The following is a 17077-nucleotide window of genomic DNA, read 5'->3' as shown; positions in this document are numbered from 1 at the left end:
CCCGACAAGCAAAGCAGCAGAATGTCTCTGGGGTTTATCCAGTTCCCTAACGGTTAAATAGTTCTTAAAGTCTTCTCTGCTGTTGCTGGCTCGTTGGTGCTCTTGCCGGGGGACCTCAATGGAAATGCAGATGACATCCCTCTTTCAGGTGGGTCTTCGGTGAATGCTGGCTCCCTCAGGCACGCTCGCTCCATGCCCAAACCATTCTTAACAGTTGTTTTTGTTACGTGCCATCAAGCCAGTTCCAACTCATAGAAAATGTAGTGACTGGTGAATTTGAACTACTGACCTTAAAGCTCAAACAGATCTTGCAGTCCAGTGTGTACCCTACAGCGTCACATTCCCTTCTTGCAGTAGTCTAGCACAAAGTGGTTATGCAATTCAGGAACTTTATTTTGTTACCCAACTAAATTATCACCATCTATTCGATTCCAACTCACAACAACCCTACATAGGGTTTCTAAGACTAATCTTTATGAAAGCAGAAAACCTCATCTTTCTCCCAAAGACTGGCTGGTTGATTTGAACCAGTGATTTTGCTCATTGGCACACCACCAAGGTGCCTTTGATTTGTTATAGAAGTAGTAAATTGTGCATTCATTTGTTTAGGGGGAAAATGAATTGACCATGTGGCCAAGCAGAACCTACCCAATCAAGGCAGTTTGGTTTGTTCATTTTCCGAGTAAGAAAATCAGCAGATAAGCTCAATATCTTTCACAAAATTATAATTCACTTTCTGGAAAGACCAAAACAATGTAACATTTTCTTCCAAGAATCTGGTGACTATCCAAATATGATCAATAGTTTCATTACAATCAGTTATAGAGATTAAACTTAAAAACAGCTACAGGAAAGACAGAGATAAGATCCATTGCTGATGGTGATGCTAAGTGTTGTTGAGTCGGTTCTAACTCATAACAACCCTGTGTAGGGTTTCTGAGGAGTGACTGGTGGGTTTGAACCACCGACCTTATGGTGAGCAGTCAAATGCTTATCCTACAGCACCACTAGCAACTGTTAAAACAAAAATCTTATTAAGCTGTAATAGAAACTGATTGAAGTTTATTAAATATACAATTTGCATACCAGGGTAATATTTTGACTAGATAGTAAAAAGTGTTCCAGATATAAAAGAAACTCCAAAGATCTATTATTATTATTATAATTGCTGTGATTTTAGTGAGAGTTTACAGAGCAAATTGGTTTTCCATTCAACAATTCCGCACATTTTGTTTTGTGACATTGATTGTTATCCGCACAGTATAACGGTGCTCTTCCCACTTCTTGCCTGGGCTTATGGTTTTTACTAGTCCTTTTCTTTTGAGCTTTGTCCCTGGGCAAATAAATGCTGCCTTTATTATGGTTGGTTTCTCTAAGGAGTATCTACCTCCCCGAACTTATTGTTCATGTCTGTTGTTGCTGTTAGGTGCCATCGAGTTGGTACCGACTCATAGCAACCCTATGCACAACAGAATGAAACACTGCCCAATCCTGGGCCAACCTCACTATTGTTGCCACGCTTGAGCCCATTGATGCTGCCATTTTGACGATCCATCTCATTGGGGGTCTTCCTCTTTGTCTCTGACCCTCCTCCACCTTACCAAACATGATATCCATCTCCAGAGACTGGTCCCTCCTGGCAATATGTCCAAAGTATGAGAGCCGAAGTTTGGCCATCTTGGCCTGCAAGGAGAACTCTGGCTGCACTTCTCCCAACACAGTTCTGCTTGTTCTTTTGGCAGTCCATGGCACTTTCAATATTCTTCTCCAACACCATAACTCAAATGCATCAATTCTTCTACGGTCTTCATTTTCATCTGTGTTTCTTTTATTTTGTCTCTTGCATCTTTGTGACAGAGGGTTTGTGTAGTGTGTCTGCCTAGTCTGCCATGTTGCCAGAAGTGCCTGGTCTTTTATTATTATTATTATTATTATTTTGGGTTTGTTCCACATTTTCTCCCATTCTATGCAGGAGCTCCTATTGTAAATCCTTTGAAAGCATTTGGCAATGGTAGTTGTACACTATATAGTTCTTCTTGTCTCAAGGTCATTCATGGAGGCTGAAGTTAACATGGTCTGTTAGTAAATTTCAAAGATTTTTGTACTCTACCTTATCATCAACATTGCCATGGGGAAAGGGCCAGGACAAAACTGATAAAACAATTTGTGATCAAAAAGGATTTCATACAGCATTATCTTGAAGAACCATTAAAATAATTACTGATTTGTCTGAAAACACAGCTCTAGTCTGATCTTTGGCATCTGTTTCTTGGAACTGAGTGTACATAGATAATTGATAGAAAGAGCATTATGTCTTCATTAATTTATCTAGGATTGGCCAAGTAGCAGCGTTGATGGACTCAAGCATGGCAACAATACTGAGGTTAGCCCAGGATCGGGCAGTGTTTCGTTCTGCTATGCATAAGGTCACTATGGGTTGGTACCGGCTAGATGGCACCTAACAACAACAACAACAACAACAACAACAAACTGTTTGACTCAAAGGTGACTTTTAGAAGCCACCGTACTCAAGACTCAAGGTTCAAAAGATCACCCATGGGCCCAAGAAGTATGGATTTCAAGAGAACTAAAACTGTTTCTCACAATAAATCCCAGCAAATAAAAATTTCCAATATATCCTATTTTTTATTCTTATTCATAGGCTGAGAATGAAAACAGTGTCTTATTCTTTCTGTTCTTTTTTCTTTTAAACAATATCTGTGAAAACACCAGAAATTAGTCTAACAGAATATAGTTATTATAAGAATGTTTGATTTGAATCAAGCAGTGCCAACCTAAAAGTATTAGGAAGATGCTCCAAAGAACATGGCTTATAAGAGAGTAAGTAAAAACTAGAAGAAATAAGAGGAAAAAAAGAGTAATTGGATACAATTTGATGAACTTGACCTACACCTAGTGACAAATCTTTACAGTGAGGCTCATTCCAGTCCCCTCGATTCACAGGGTAGACAGGGATGAGCAACTTGGACATTGGCTACCCAAAATGGGGGGTGCTACAAAGACAAGAAGTGACTGGCTTACAGGCTTTCAAGAGGGAGCCTAGATCCAGAGGGCAGGGAGGAAGGTAGAATCTCCACTGAGTAGTATCCAATCTGTCTGGGCGGGGCTGATGAAAGGAGATGGGTGTGGCACAGTAGTGAATAATTGCTATCAGGACTGACTGTGAGGGTTGGAAATGTAAAGGTAGACATTTTGTAGCAAAACGAGGGGAGTGGTTGACTTTGCAGGCCAGGAGCAGAGGCCTCTGGGACCATCAAGGGAGAAGAGTGGAGTGCGGGACCCTACCAAGAGAAATAGTGACACCAGGATGGAGGCCAAGATGATGACATGGAGAGATGGAGCAGCTGGGGACTTCAGACCAGAGAGGGAGAGGGGCTGTGTGCTGATGACCGGAGGGCCGGCGGGGCCAGGCTTGTAGGATATACCCTTTGGTTGGTTGATGATGCATGGAGGGGATTGTAACCATGGCAATCTAATGATGGGATGAATATAAAGCTAATGTTCTCATGTAAACTATCACATCATTCACAATAAAACAATTAAAAATATAGAGAGTAAGTAAGAAAGTATTGCTACCAGGGCTTTAGTTCATACATTCATGGGTTTATTCCAAACAAAATGCATTTTAACATGTCTCTGTGATCAGTGGTTGGCTCCAGACAAGTTCTCTCGGTGGTAGCCTTGTCTTGATCTCCTTAGAGTGCCTTCAGAAAAAAAAAGTCCAGTGAAAGCAGTGGCTTCAGAAGGGACCTGCTGGACATTTAAGGCAGAGAGGTCAGCTCAGAAGATTATAGTGATTGCTTCTGGGGATTCTTGATAGGTTTTTTTTCAAGGGATACAGAATGATCAATCAGGGACTTATTGTGAAGAAGTGTTAAGAAAACTGAAAATGGCATTAGTGAGAAAGGTCAGGAAAGTTGCACCAAGGAAATTTTTCCCCCATTACAATGTACCTGCTCATTCTTCAAGGGTAGCAAGGGCTATCCCACAACAATCTTGTTGGGAAACTTTACCCCATTTACTCCTTAGCTCTGATTTTGCCCCTTCAGACTTTTTTGTTCCCCAAATTCAAAGAACCTTTTAAAAGAACATGGTTTCAGTCAGTTGAGGATGCTAAAACTGCTGTTTTAATATGGTATAATTCGAAGCATTCCGAATTCATCTGGGAAGGGTCAAAGAGATGGAAACACGACTTGCATAGACCTAGATGGAGAACATGTTGGGAAACACTAGGTTCACATTTTGATATTTTTATTTAATAAAGGTTTCTATGACTCTGTAGCAGTATATTTTACATATTACTTTCTCAGGAGATGGCATCAGATCACATGTAGAGTTTCAGGGTTGGTCTATTGTAGAAACAGAATCACTAAGGCTATGCCATATATTTGCTAGTCAGATCCTGGAATTCCTGCTTCTGGAATCTGGCTGCATTAGGATAATTCTCTAAAAGAACCCAACGCCTAAGGCAAAATGGTCTTTGCAAAGCTGCTTACTAGGCAATCTTGTGACCTGAAGGTAACTCCAGTAAAACCAGTTCCTTAAAGGCATAAGATTCAAAAGGACACCTTAGGACACATGGCCTGGGTGGGTCACTCCAACTTCACAAACCCAGAAATGTAGATTCCAGGAGAATTAAAACGACCAAGTTTGTTTCATTAAATATATTGTTGCTAAATGCCATTGCATTGGTTTAGATTCATAGAGACCCTGTACAGGGTTTCAAAGGAGCAGCTAAAGTGGGGTCATTATTTTGTCTCCTATGCTTGGTCTTTCCTAATTTGACCTATCTCTAATAAACACAATAAATTTCTAACTTACAGCCAGCTCAAAGCGTTGCTGATGGGTACTATTGAGTCAGTTCTGACTCATAGCATTTCCAATGCCATAAATCTTTACTAGAGCACAAAGCCTCGTCTTTCTTCTGAGGAACAGCTGGTGGATTCTAAGTGTTAGTGGCCAATGTGTAACCTAGTACACCATGAGAGCTAAGAAGTAAAAACCCAAATTGTATTTCTGAGAAGAAAAAAAATTTATAGCTTTCAATAATTCAATGCTTTCAACAAGATGAGAGAATTATACTTTGTACTATATGATTGCAATAGGTCTTTTTTAACGTGAAAGTCAAGCATTTGTGGGAAAATAGCCGAATTTTACAGAAAAATTTTCAGAAGACTGAGAAATTAATTTTCAAATGTCTTATTGCTATCATTTTATACAATAAAAGAAACCCTTAACAATATTATTTTAATAAAGTGTGACTTGTTTCAATTTAATATTTTCCATATGTGATTTTTAAAATGAACTATGGTAAGGTGTCCTTCTCCCATCAAGAAAGAAGAGCCAAGGGCCTAATACATCCTTTGGATCCAAAATCTCCGTAGAGAGAATCTTCTAGATCCAGAAAAAGATGGATGCCAAGACATAGGGAGATCTCCAGGGAACACTGAGGTACACAGATGGTGAAAGGAGACAAAAGCCTTCCTCAGAGCTGACAAAGAGAAACGCTTACGCTAAAGTCAGTGCTCTGAATGTGGACATCCAGTTTCCAAAATTATAAGAGAATAAAGTTCTGTTTGTCAAAGCAAAAAAATAAAATAAAATAAATAAAATAACAAGCTATGAATAATAACATTCCTTTAAATAAAGTTAAACAAAAGTTTATATTTTTTCCTTTGGATAAGCATCCATATATATCAAGTAACACTGTTTAAGCTGAAGTATACATTACAAAATGCCTTTGAAATTTAAGTACCTGTTTGGTAAGTAATTAATGTGTTTGTCCCCATTGTACATATTTCAAAATCTTTAATCAGGAAATTTCTATCTATTTTTATTTTTCTTACATGGATATATTTGAGTGTTCTATGTAGACTCTTCTAGAAGCTTTAAATAAAATGTTGTAGCAGGTGGTAGAGCTATGTGACTTATCTGCCTTTGTTTATATAATTTATGTTATCATTCCTTTCTAAATCAAAAGGCATTTGAGCCATGTAATTCTACCTAGCAATATATAATTAGTTAAAGTCTATAACTATAGAAAGAATTGTTGATAATATTTGAGTAGTATCATTATTTAGGAGTCCTGATGTGACACTGGAGAATCAGCACTGGACAACCAATCAAAAAGTTAGCGGTTCAAACCCACCAGTTGCTCCTGGGAAACCCTACATAGGGGTGCTGAATAGGAACCAACCTGATAGCACTTAACAATAACAGCAATAGCATTATTTAGGGGATGAGTTGTTGTTGTTGTTGTTGACAAAAACAATCTAATAAACATCTATAGATTTAGTTTTTGTCCTTACTGGCCCCAACCAGTCACCCTAATTCATTTTGAAGTAAGCCAAATACAAGGCTAAGGCCATATTTTCCAACTACTGATCTTTGTTTCCAACCTTTGCATTCCAATCACCACCAATCACCAGTACACCTTGATTGCATATTTGATTAATTTCAGACTGAAGAATTTGGTAGAATTCTTCAATTTCATCATCACTGACTTCAGTAGTCAGTTCGTAAGTTTGAATAATAGTAGTATTTATGTTGTTATTGTTGTTATGTGCCGTGGAGTCGGTTCCGACTCATAGCGACCCTGTACAGGGTTTCCAAGGCTGTAAATCTTTACAGGAGCAAAAAGCCTCATTATGGGTCTTCCTTATAGAAGTATGGATGTTATCCTATCACAACAGCATTATAATTCAAGATAGATCCTGTAATAGTCTTTTTGATGATGAATGAGACAACATTCTTCTTCAGTTTGTCATTTCCAGAATAGTAAATCATGACTGTCAATTTCAAAATGGCCAATACCATTCCAGCTCACTAATACCTAGGAGGCCAATGTTTAATCCATTTCATTTTTGATAAGTTCCAATTTTCCCCACTCATACGTAATACATTCCAAGTTCTGATCATTAATTGATGTTTGTAGCTGTTTCCTCTCATTTTGGGTTGTGTCCCATCAGCCTACAAAGGTCCCAAAAGCTTTATTCCAACTCTACTTTGTGGAGGCTGCTCATCACCAGTCGTATTTTGAGTGCCTTCCAACCTGAGAGTCTGATCTTCTGGCACTATAGTACTCTGTCAGCTTGAGGACTAAGGTGCGCCTGACCCAAGCCATGGTATTTTCGATAACCTCATATGCATGCGAAAGCTGCACAGTGAATAAGGAAGACGGTAGAAGAATTGATGCTTCTGAGTTGTGGTGTTGGAGGAGAATATTGAAAGCACCATGGGCTGCCCATAGAACCAACAGATCTGTGTTGGAAGAAGTGCAGCCAGAATGCTCCTTGGAGGCCAAGATGGCCAAACTTTGTCTCTCATACTTCGGACATATTGTCAGGAGGGACCAGTCACTGGAGAAGGATATCGTGTTTGGTAAGGCGGAGGGTCAGAGAAAAAGAGGAAGACCCTCAATGAGATGGATTGGCAGCATCAATGGACTCAAGCATGGCAACAGTAGTAAGGTTGGCCCAGGATTGGGCAGGGTTTCATTCTGCTGTGCATAGGGTCACTATGAATTGGTGCTGACTCGATGGCACCTAACAACAACAACATTCATAATATTTAAATATTCCATATTCTGGTGCTATCAGACAGTGTTTCACTGTTATTCATAAAGTTTCCTGTGGCTAAACAGAAGCAGTCCACCTCTTCTTCCTAGTCTGCCTTTGTCTGGAAACTCAGCTGAAACCTGTCTGCCATCGGTGACCCTGCCAGCATTCAAATTACTGGTGGCATATCTTCCAGCATCACAGCAACACACAAGCCACCACAGAACGACAAACTGACAGAGAGAGTTATAAATCAAAACAACAATGAGATATCATCTCATCCTTGCATTAATAACAAAGTTCAAAACACTGAAAATAACAAATCTTGGCAAGGTTATCGAAAGATTGAAACCCTCATACACTGCTGGTAAGTGTTTTGATCTTTGTTATTAATGATATCTCACTGTTGTTTTGATTTATAACTCTGTCAGTTTGTCATTCTGTCGTTCTGTGGTGGTTTGTGTGTTGTTGTGATACTGGAAGACATACATTCTATATGGGACAGTGGTGGCCCTGAGGGACGCTTTCTGCTCCCATAAAGATTATAGTCATGGAAACCCTGTACAATGTCACTATGAGTCAGAACTGACTGGATGGCACTTCACAACAACAAATTCTACATGTAGACGAATTTGGGGTTGGAAATGTTAAGAGATTATTTGGCTTATACAGATGTGGCGCTGTTGGTTAATGCACCAGACTGCAAAATTGACTTGAGCCACAAGGCCGACAGTTCAAGCTCACCAGCTGCTCCTCTGAAACTCTATACAGGGTTACTGTGGGTCAGAACCAACTCGACAGCACTTAACAACAACAACAACAGGTTTTCAACATTGTGTTCAGCATGTGAGTTTAGCAGCAGTAAAGTCAATTCTAGGAAGTTGTTGTTGTTGTTGTGTGCCATGGAGTCAGTTCTAAATCATAGCAGCCCTGTACAGGGTTTCCAAGGCTGTACATTTTTTACGGGAACGGAAAGCTTCATGTTTCTCCCGTGGAACAGCTAGTAGTTTCGAACTGCTGACCATGAGATTAGCAGCCCGATTCATAACCACTAGCTACCAGAAAAACTCGCTCAGCCATACTTGTAATTTTCCAAACCTCTGTTCTAACTAGTCCAACAATTTATGCTTAAAATAAGCTGATGTTATAACTTTCATAGAAAAGTTATAACTTTTCTATATCCAAATTCGTTTACTCTCCTTGAGCATTGAAATAGTTACCAGCTTTACATGTAACCATACTACTGCTTAAACAAAGTCTTTGCTTTTGTATTTTGATAGAACTCATCTCCATAAAGCTAAAGTACCTCAGTTTAGCACAGACTGCAGATGTCTAGTTGCCAGGAAACATGTGATTTTAGTGGTCAGCCAAAATCCTGTCAGTCTGAGCAATCTTGTCAAAGGAGGTCAATCCCTGCTAAGGTGGCTAATGGAGACCCTTTTCCCTGCAACTTTGTAAATGTTAACCAAGCGAAAATATTCCAGCTGTAACTCTCTTACTTGCGTTGTGTTGTTGTTGTCTTTACTAACTTCTGTAACTCTTGAACACCTTGGGATGTTTTGTCAAAAACATCTTGACTCTTACTCCATTCTGCAAGGCACTTCTTTTCTGTAATAAACTGTTTTTACTATAAACAGACTTGTGCTTTTGAAACTACAACAGAAATAAGGTTTTGTGTACACCCCCATCTTATGGTTGGTGTCTGTCTATTTGGCAGTGTGAGATCTGACCTGTCCCCAGGTGGCTGGATCAGAAAAAGTGTTCAGTGGCAGCTAGAGGGCATGTTGTTGTTAAGTCTATGAGCCAGTTCTGACTCATAGTTGCCGACTTTGTAGTTAGTTGTCCAGTGCTTATCCTACAATGCCACATCAGGACTTCATAAGCAAAGTTAAACAAAACCAGGAGTCCTGTTTGCTTTAGTTTCCCTCTCTATTGGGCAAGAGGTGCTAGTTAAAATAGATGTACTGTTTTGGGTGCCAGAAATGTGTCCCAGGCAAGTGTCTGGGACAACTCCTGAAACATGGGCAGAGGGCTTCTCAAGGCATGAGAATGGACTGTTAAGAAAGAAAGGAAGAGGGACCGTTCTTAAAGCTTCCACAATTGGAGTTACTGTATTTCAATGTCTGGAGGCTATACTTCAAATCCATTAGAAAGAAGTGGTTGATAACAGAAAAGCAGAGACTATCAGAAGGATGTTTACCTGTGCTTTATTGACTACACAAAGGCTTTTGATTGTGTGGATCATGAAAAGCTATGGACAACATTGCAAAGTATGAGTATTCTGGAACACTTAATTGTGCTCATGAGGGATCTGTACTTGGACCAAGAGGCAGTTGTTCGAACAGAACATGAGAACACTTAATGGTTTAAAATTAAGAAAGGTGTGTGACAGGGTTGTATTCTTTTACCATACTTATTCAACCTGTATGCTGAGCAAATAATCGGAGAAACTGGGCTATCTGAAGAAAAACGTGGCATCAGATTGGAGGGAAGGCTCATTAACAACCTGCAATATGCAGATGATACAACTTAGCTTGTTGAAAATGAAAAGGACTTAAAACATTTACTGATTAAGAAAAAAGAGCACAGCCTTCGGTATGGATTCCATCTCATTGTAAAGAAAACAAAAATCCTTACCAGTGGACCAATGAACAACATTCTTATCAAGGAGAAAAGATCCATTTTTCTTGGATCACTATCAACACTCACGGAAGCAGCAGTCAAGAAATCAAAGGACTATTGCATTAGGGAAATCCGCTGCACAAGACCTTTTTAAAGTGTTGGAAGAGCGAAGATGTCAGCTTGAGGACTAAAGTGCCCCTGACCCAAGCCATGGTATTTTCAATAATCTCATATGCATGCGAAAGCTATACAGTGAATAAGGAGGATCGTAGAAGAATTGACGCATTTGAGTGATGGTGTTGGAGGAGAATATTGAAAGTGTCATCAGCTGCCAAAAGAACCAATAGATCCGTTTTGGAAGAAGTGCAGCCAGAGTGCTCGTTGGAGGCCAGGATGGCCAAACTACGTCTCTCATACTTTGGACATATTGTCAGGAGGGACCAGTCTCTGGAGAAGGATATCATGTTTGGTAAGGTGGACAGTCAGAGAAAAAGAGGAAGCCCCTCAACAAGATGGATTGGCCAAGTGGCAGCATCCATGGACTCAAGCGTGGGAACAATAGTGAGATTGGCCCAGGATCGGACAGTGTTTCGTTCTGTTGCTCATAAGGTCGTTATGAGTCGGTACCGACTCGATGGCACCTAACAACAACAACTTCAGCGCTCCTTGGCTCCAGGAAGGCCAGAGAAGGACGCATGCGTCGTGCGCTCAGCCGGCGCTTTCACCAACGCTTTCGCAGGCGCGGGCCTTAGGTGATGACGTTGTGAGTTGCTTCTTTCTGGTCTCCATCCCGGGACGCCCAGCGATTTAACCGCTGCGCACATACCTCTGCCCTAGGGGTTGCGGACTGTGCAGCTTACCACATGTTGGTGAGTGACCCCGGACTCGGAGCCCTAAAGCCCCTTTCTGGACCGGGACCGCTTTGCGGAGCTTTGGGAAGAGTTGCACTGATACGGAGGGGAGGCCTTCGGGGGTGGGGCAGCGCTCCAGGCTTGGAAGGGGCGGTGTCGGGCTCAGGGTTCAGTTCTGCTGGGGCCCTTGGGATTGATTCCAGGTCCCCATACCCTGAGCAGGCAACAGGCTCCTGGTTGTTGTTGTTTTAGCGGGGTGGGGTGTGCTTGCACACACCCCCCTTTTAAGAGTATATACCGTGTATTAAATTTTGTTTAAAGCGCTTTTCAAAGGTGCTGGTTTCGCTATATTTCGAACCCTGTTAGAGCTAAAATTCTGTGCTTTCTACAAGGGGTCCTGATTTACTAAGGGAGGTGATAAATTTAAAAAAAAATTCCCATTGTGAGTTTCAGATCACGTTGTTTTCCAGTAAAATCCGGAGAGTGCGATGAAAACCTTGAGCGCAGGGAGAAGCAAAAGGATAGGGTGCCTACTAAGAAATGAGTAAATCTCCCAGAATAAAAACTGTAATTGAACGTTCATTCCTCAACACGAGATGGCAGGGATGCCTTGTTGTTGTTAAGTACGATCGAGTCGCTTCCTACTCATAGCGACCCTGTATAGGGTTTCCCAGGAGCAACTGGTGAGTTTGAACCTCTGACATTGCGGACTAGTGCTTTATCCTACAGTAAGTGTCACACTAGGACACGAGTACCTGACAGCCAGGAGCTTGTGCATTAGCTTTGAGTTAATACCTGTCACAGGCAGAGCCTATCAGGAAACTACTGTTTGATGAGGATAGAAAGCAGGCCCCGCTGAGAGCCATTTGACTAACCTTCTGTGCCTTTTCCTCCCAAGACCTACCAGTGGGATGCACTTTACACCCCCACCAGCATTAACACATCCTGGCACTAGTGCCTCTGAGGCTGGGCTGTAAGACCCAATGATTCCAGCTCCTGTGGTGGTCCAGGTAAGCACCAAGTCACCGCGTGGGAACAGGGATGGTAACTCACCTCTGAACCATCTAGTAAATGTTTGGTTCGAATTTAAAATAACTGAGCCAACTCAAGAGAAAATAATTCTTTTTAATAGTCCTAAAACACATTTACAATGTTAAGTTTTGTCTGTCTAGTGATATAATTTTCACGCATTGTGCTATATATGAGTGACAACAACAAATGGATGGAGGGCCAATTGTAAAAAGCAAGCTTTTCTTCATACAATAGGATGGATCAGATTCTTTGAAATATCAGTTTTCTTTATTAAAGGATGAGGATTTTTAGATGACATCATTTATCCCTTTGTATGATTATAGTCTATTTTTAAAGAGTTTTTGTAGCGTAGTGGTTAGGAATCAGGCTGTGAACCTCAAGATCAGCAATTCAAAACCACCAACTGTTCTGCACTAGAAAGATGAGGTTTTCTGCTCCTATAAAGATTTACAGCCTCAGAAACCTTGTACAGGGTCGCTATAAGTCAGAACCGACTACACAGCACATAACCACCATCACCATTGATTACGTTTTCCAAGTTGTGCACTCATGCCTTCTTTCCAAATCTATTAACATAATATTAATATATATTTATTTTATGTTAATAGATAAATTACTATGTTAATAGATAAATTACTTTCCATCACTATTAACATAAATAATAATATATATTTGCATATTTCCTGTAAGTGAGATCATACTTTTCATTCTGCAGGATGTTTTCAAGGTTCATCCATATTGTGACATGTTTTATTTTGTAATCATTGCCATTCTACTAGGAATGAGGTACTATCTCATTGTTTTGATTTGCGTTTCTGGTGGCTAATGATACTGAGCACCTTTTCTTGTGTTGTTGGCCATTTGAATGTCCTTTTAGGTGAAATACCTGTTCAGGGCCATTTTTTAATTTTGTTATCTTTTTGTTTAATTTTTAAAATATATTTTGAATTTTAGACCAGTATCAGGTATAGAGTTCCTGAAAGTTTTCTCCCATTCTGTAGTATGTCTTTTCCCTTTTTGCATACATCTTTTGAACAAAAATAATTATTATGAGGTCTCTTTTATCAATTTTGTCTTTTGCTGCTTGTTTTTTTTTTTTCCTCTGCTTATATAATTTTTAAATTCCTCTCAGTCTTAAAATTCTCTAACCTTAACAGTGATGTTATTGTTTCACCTACATGGAGAGGTTATTAGTATTAATAACTTTTTCTTACATGACTTTTAAATTCTTACTTACATTTCCCCATCTTGGTTTTGATATGGTTCTCCTAAAATTTTGAGATTAATGTTTCAAATGTTGCTGCTTATTATGAATAATATTTTGGAATTTTAGCTTCATAATTTTAAGTACCTGCTGTTGAAAGAAAAATATGCAGGATTTAATTTTAAGTTGTGATTGGGAGCTAGTGCTTAAAAGTTTAAAATAGGAAATTTCAAGATGGAATTGAGGATGGGAAGGATTAACCAATTTTATTTACCACAGAGGCATGAAACTTACAATGCTGGGAAATACTGATTTGAAATTACCTTTGGCACATTTAACTATGGAGTCTTGGTATGGCGCTGTGGATTAATGTGCTGGACTCCAAAGTTGGTCTGAACTGCAAGGTTGATGGTTCAAGCTCACTAGCCACTCCTTGGAAACCCTATACAGGGTCACTGTGGGTCAGAATGCAGCTTGATGGCATTTAACAACAAAACAACAATAGTTAAATGCTGTTTAGACCGACTTTGCAGTCCAGTGCATTAACCCACAGTGCCACACCAGGACTCCACATTTAACTGTGCATCTTTGTAATCTGCCCGAAGCAACTTTTGGCTTTAGTGGTTGGTAATTGTTTCAAAGGTAGAATGTGTTTTTGTTTTATTCTAAGACAAATACGGAGCTCTGGTAGCGAAGTGGTTACGAATCAGGCTTTGAACCGCAAGATCAGCAGTTCAAAACTACCACCTGTTCTGCGGGAGAAAGATGAGGCTTTCTGCTCCCGTAAAGATTTGCAGCCTTGAAAACCTTGTGCAGGTTCACTTTGAGTTGGAACCGATTCCACGGCACATCACCAGCACCACCACCAAGACAAATACAAACTGCATATTTGTCTTTTGAGAACTCTTTAAGAAAGGGTTGTTGTTGAGTGTCGATGAGTCGGTTTTGACTCAGAGTGCCCCTCTATAGGTTTTCCAAGGAATGGCTGGTAGGTGTTTGAACGGTTAACTTTGTGGTTAGCAGTCCACTGCTTATCCTACAGTGCTGCACCAGGACTCCAGACCTTTGTAATGTTTGAACATTGAATTATCACAAAATTGATAGAATTGCATAATTTGTTGAAAAAGCACTTCTAGGCTCTAGTAAATGGTTTAGTTGTTGAATATGGTATTATGATAATACTTAATTTTAATCCAAACAGTAATTTGAACATTCCCTTGAAATTTATGCCAAATTAATTAAATCAATATAAATATCTAATAATGATTTTTCTCCATATGAAGGTGATAAAAGTGGAGATGTTTCTGTTTCCATCTTGTTGTTGTTAAGTGCCGTCGAGTCGGTTCCGACCCATAGCGACCCTGTACAGGGTTTCCGAGGCTGTAAATCTTTACGGGAGCAGAAAGCCTCATCTTTCTCCCATGGAACAGCTGGTAGTTTCGAACCGCTGACCTTAAGGTTCACAGCCCGATTCATAACCACTACGCTACCACAGCTCCTTAGGAGTTCATAAAAGGATGTGAAAGTTAAATTGTTGAGAAATACTACTTTAAATTTACATTTAACTGTACCTCTTAGATAAGCACTCACTTCAAGGTCAACAGTTCAGATCCACCAACCAGGTCTCTGTGATTGTAACTGACTCCATGGCATTTAACAACAATAGCAACTCTCTATTCTGCCCAAAGCAACTTTTGCTGCTAGTGGTAATTCAAGGTAGACTGATTTTGTTTTATTCTAAGACAAATGAAGCTTGCATGTTTGTCTTCAGAGACTCTTAAGAAAGTGTAGTACTTTGTCAATGTTTGAACATTGAATTATAAAAAGCGTAATAGAATTTCATAATTAGTTGAAAAGAACAGTTCTGGACTCTAGTAAAAATTGTTTACTTGTAGATAATATTGTAATAGAATATATCATTCTAATTCGAAAAGTAATTTGAATACTTCTTTGAAATTTGTCCCCAAATAATCGAGTCAGTATAAATATCTAATGTTGATTTTTATGTACTTTTTTCTTTTTTAACTTGTTATCATGAATTGGATGAAGTGTTACAGAGCAGATCCATTTTCCTTTCAACAGTTCATACACATTTGGTTTTATATCATTGATGACAATTCCCACAACGTAACATGGGTTATCCTACTTCATTCTTTGGTTTCCCATTTTTTTTCCTCCTTTCTTAACCCTTCTAAACTTTGTCCATGGCTCAGTGCTGCCGTTTTGATCTCAAATGGTATATTACTAAGGTGTGTATACCTCCCTAATGTTATTGTTCCCTTCCTGGTGCTGGTGGTTATGTGCTGTGCAGTCTGTTCCCACTCATAACGACCCTGTATAGGGTTTCTAAGGCTGTGAATCTTTACTGGAGCAGAAAGCCTCATCTTTCTCCCATGGAACAACTGGTAGTTTGAACAGCTAGCCGTGAGGTTAGCAGCCAGACCCGTAACCACGAAACTGCCAGAGCTGTTTTGTTCCCCTTGTAGACATGGCTAATGTTTGGCAGAAATTTGAGCCATGGAGTGAGTTCATTTTGCCAGCCCTAAAGGGTGACTGTGGATCATAGTCTTAGGGGATTTCACCAGGCTCCTCTCAACCAGTTAGCTTGGTATTTTTAAGATTCTGAGTTGTTTCTCCTGTTCTATCTAGGACCTATGATCCCTTCCAGTGCAATTGGTAGTTTTTTATCAGGCACAATCTAGTTCTTCTGTTCTCAGGATCATGGAAACTGATGTTTCCATGATCCATGAAACCACTGGACTAAATGTTTCCATGAATCTTTGATTTTTCTCACTTTTCTTTTCTCTAGACAGTAGGAGACTAATAGCTGCAGTGTAGATGGCCAGTCACAAGCTTTTAAGAGTCCAGTTGCTGCTCACCAACTGAGTTGCTCTATATTTGTGGTCTACGTTATCCCTCTTGACTTTGGTGTTCCTGGAAACTATGGTCAGTACTAATTTGAATACTTTGAGAACAAAGCATAAACTGAGTACAAAGTAGTTTAGGAGAGTTTCATATATTCATAGCTAAGGCTGAGTTACAGGCAAACCCTTAAAAATAATTAGAAATAAAATTAAAATATAGGGAAAGCCAACAAATCTCAGAATTTTTAGTCATGGTCATTGAACTCTTACAGCTTTTGAGTGTTTTTGTGTGTGGTAGGTACCTTAAACATGTACTTAATTATACTATTCAGTAATCAAATAGTGGTCACCACTCTGCTTATGTATCCAGAAGGCCAGAGTGAGTGGGTGGGAGCTACTCTGTGTGCTCAGACAGCAGAAAGGGCTTGGCAGCAGTGATGAAGCAGATTTTTTGGTTTGTTTTATTTTGATTTTTAATAAATCATTGTACTCTCTTTTATCAACTTAGGTAAATTGAGATACTCAGAAACTTTCATAAAAAATCTGCAGAGAATTCCCTCTACAAGCCCAGTCACATCAGACAGATGGCGACCGGTTCCAGTGCCACAACAGGACCTGTGCCCCCTCTTTCCACTGAGGCCAAGAGGATCGTTGCTCTGCCTCCTCCTGACAGATATCGACTTGCCCTGGCAATGTTATACTCTAAAGAAATGAGGCATAAAAAAACTATCAGGACTCTGTGCATGACTGTCTTATCTGCTATTTTCCCAACCTTCAAAGGGCCTGTCATCAAGGTCAGACCTGTCATTATTGGACAGTCAGTCACCTGGCAAATGCAGATCTATGGAACCCCAGAGTTGTCAATCTCCGAAGTTCCTGATGATACACAACATAGACTTGGGTTGTACCATGCAACACTGAACATTC

This window comes from Chrysochloris asiatica, unplaced genomic scaffold (genome assembly GCF_000296735.1).
Source record: "Chrysochloris asiatica unplaced genomic scaffold, ChrAsi1.0 scaffold00010, whole genome shotgun sequence".
Taxonomy (NCBI): Eukaryota; Metazoa; Chordata; class Mammalia; order Afrosoricida; family Chrysochloridae; genus Chrysochloris; species Chrysochloris asiatica.
Note: the sequence above shows the minus strand (reverse complement) of the source record.